This window comes from Branchiostoma belcheri, unplaced genomic scaffold (assembly GCF_001625305.1).
Source record: "Branchiostoma belcheri isolate BF01 breed outbred unplaced genomic scaffold, Haploidv18h27 scaffold133, whole genome shotgun sequence".
In the NCBI taxonomy this organism is placed as follows: Eukaryota; Metazoa; Chordata; class Leptocardii; order Amphioxiformes; family Branchiostomatidae; genus Branchiostoma; species Branchiostoma belcheri.
This window is the reverse complement of record NW_017802747.1, coordinates 797853-800975: the sequence shown is the minus strand read 5'-3', so window position 1 is coordinate 800975 and position 3123 is coordinate 797853. Positions and strand designations below refer to the sequence as shown.

The 3123-nt window shown below is 44.4% G+C and overlaps 1 protein-coding gene across 1 annotated transcript in view; it reads right to left on the bottom strand.

Annotated features, from left to right (window-relative positions):
* The window catches only part of LOC109464159 (slit homolog 2 protein-like), a 21524-nt gene that overhangs the window by 4630 nt on the left and 13771 nt on the right, over positions 1-3123 (bottom strand). The gene's annotated exons all lie outside the window — the stretch shown is intronic.

Below are 3123 nucleotides of genomic sequence, written 5' to 3'. Positions count from 1 at the left end.
TTTCCACCCAAAATCCTATTTGTAAATGGTGATTTATTGGTTTCTGCCAACCCCGCACATATTTGCGGTGATATCTGACACGCTCGATGTTCCCCGGCTAGCGCCCGATTGTCCGCTAGGCGCTAGTCGGGGAACATCGAGCCTGTCAGATATCACCGCAGATATGTGCGGGGTTGGCAGAAACCAATAAATCACCATTTACAAATAGGATTTTGGGTGAAAAGGCCCCAAAACTGAAAGTATTGGATGTGTCCTTTAAACACCACCACAAACAACCCGAATGTAAACAAACATGGCTGACTTCTGTGTTTTCAGATTTTACGAGCAAATGTCTGTACTAGGACTAAGGATTAAACAATGGTGGCAGGGGTAAAAAATAGATTTGACTCATATTTTGCACAGTGATACTACTTGACCTTTCAGCTTTTGTCAGCTCTCCACGAAATGCCGGTAGCGGATAGTGGGGAGGGGACGAAGGCTAAAAAGGCTGACACTCAGGCTAGTGATCATGCAGTCAGCCCTGCAGTTCCTGAGCAAGCCGCTAGGGGGCCCAAACTCACGTCACTTCTTTCCCAGCAAAAGAGCTACCTACCATCTAAATTTCGTCACCCTAGCATGTCTAGATCATGAGATATCCAAACCGGAATTTCAGCTGCATTACCATAACAAGCCGCTAAGGGATCCATAATCTAATCATTTCCAGGTGTCATCAAGACCTACCAGCCTACCAAGTATGAAGACAATCCATGTAAGCCTTCTCAAGTTATCATGTTCCGTGAAGGACGGACGGAAGGACACACACATACACGAACGCCTCTGAAAACATAACCGTCTTGGCGAAGGTAATCATGCTCTCATAATCACCCGTAGATAGCATGAATGGTCACAACATCATGATGAGATGTCTACCAGTACTCTGTATTGTGACACCCAGTACTTTGTTGTGAACAACTGTCGCTAGTGTCCATCGATGAGATGTGATTTGGAAGTGTGGAGTTTTAGCAGCACTGATGCAGTGCCTTTTTGACTCATGACTGAGGTTATATAGGAGCCCTCCAGGGTTTCGAACCCAGAATTACCGGATTCAGAGCCACCAACCCTAAATATAAGACCACCTTGCAACAAACGTTAGCTCAATATGCATATTATGTGGTCGTCGGGTGATCTATTAGTTATTTAGCTTAATTACATAGCGGTAAGTAAATAGAAACAACAACTGGTGATTGATGAGTAGTTTCTTGACAAGTTAAGTGGCCTTACATTGACCCATAGGCATTTTAGGTGTTTCGGAACGTTTAATGCATCCAATGCAACTGCAGGGTCCACAATGCCAATGGAAAGAAAAAATTATTCTGAATGGAAAATCTATCAAATATTGACAATTACCGCCATTTCCTAGCACATTTTTTGCATCACTACGGACTTAAACGTTTAAAAAACCCTCAAACAAGGTGCAAGTGTTGCACCACCCATAGATCTCTAGATCCAGCCCACCATATAGTACACACGCTACGAAACAAGAAATATTTTTACGTCAGCGACGATCATTCTTGCCTCATATATATATAAGTATGCCTTGGGATAGGATTTATTCAACTGTAACCCTATTCAGACCGGGCTTTTTGGATCAAACTTGTTAATTTTAAAAATTGCAGAAAATGTCAACTTTGTCGTATCGACAAACGGAAAAACATTATAAGCGGAAGAACTTGGTCTATACGACTAAACCGTAACTTCTAGCCTATTGAAAAATTTGGTGTGCCAAGCCTTACCTTAGTATTCTATCATACACGCGTTTTTTTTTGTTAATGTTCGGTTGTATTCCTTGGACTTTTACAGGGAAAATGGTTTTAGCCCCCCCCCCCAAAAAAGGTTATCACGATCGGGTTGTGAGCTCACAGGGCCCCGAAACTTTGGTTACGTGTCCTGGCGATTTCGTGACGGGTGTTCGTGTGATATTTTACATTCCATGCCACTGACACGCACTGGGCTCACTGGTACGCACTAGGGCTCACTGATACCGGGCAGGTATGGCGCATACGATCGGGAAGTGAGCGCGAAGAACCCCGCGTGCCTGGATGCGCGCCCCGCTAAATTGGTGATTGGTTATATATATATATAACGGCTCAAAAACACGACAAGAGCCCACCGGGATCCGCCAGGGACGCGCCAGGATCTCCCCTGGACCCATTCAGGGACCTGAAAGCTGCCCGGCCGAACTGTAAGAACCGGTCGGCACCCTACCACACGCCGCACGGGTCAAGACGGGAGACTGACCGGGCACCGGACGGGTCCTTAACAGAAACCGGCCACCAAGGAGACCAAAGGTTTATGAATATTAATTAGAAGACGCCTCAACGCCGGCCGCAGCACAACCAGGCCCCGACAGGGAGCCGTAAAGGAACATTTAATTGTGACCCTGACAGTCGGCGCACGCTCAGCGTCATGACGCCAGCCTGCGTCTACACCGAAGACATACCGAACGGGCGCCGTTTCAAATGTGACCTAAGCTTTAAACGTTTTATGTCTGCAGTGATAACAAAAAAAATGTGCTAAGAAATGGCAGTAAATGTCAATATTTGATAGATTTCCCCTTTCATAATACTTTTTTTTCCATTGTGGGGCTGGCCCTGTGGTTGCATTGGATGCATTAAACGTTCCGAAACACCTAAAATGCCTATGGGTCAATGTACGGCCACTTAACTTGTCAAGAAACTACTCATCCATCACCGGTGCACCAGTTGTTGTTTCTAATTACTTACCGCCATGTAATTAAGATAAGTATCTTAATGAGGTATCTTAAGGTAATTAAGATAAGTAGCCTAATTACCCGGCTCTATTGCTGAGGTAACATTTCCAAACTACGGCCTGGCCGGGCTGTTTCGATTAACAAAAAAATAAACAGTTTTTATCAAGAATAGTACGCAAATAATTCAATTATTGATTTTTTCCCTTTTTTTTGCTCTGTTGTCTCTTATGCTGTATTTTTTCGTTCCATTAGACTGCCCGGCCGGGCACTGGTTTGGAAATGTGACCTCGGCATAACCTACTCACAATCAACAAGACAGGAACGACTTAACCCAAGTGTCAATATCTTAACATTACTTTACTTTTCTTTACGTT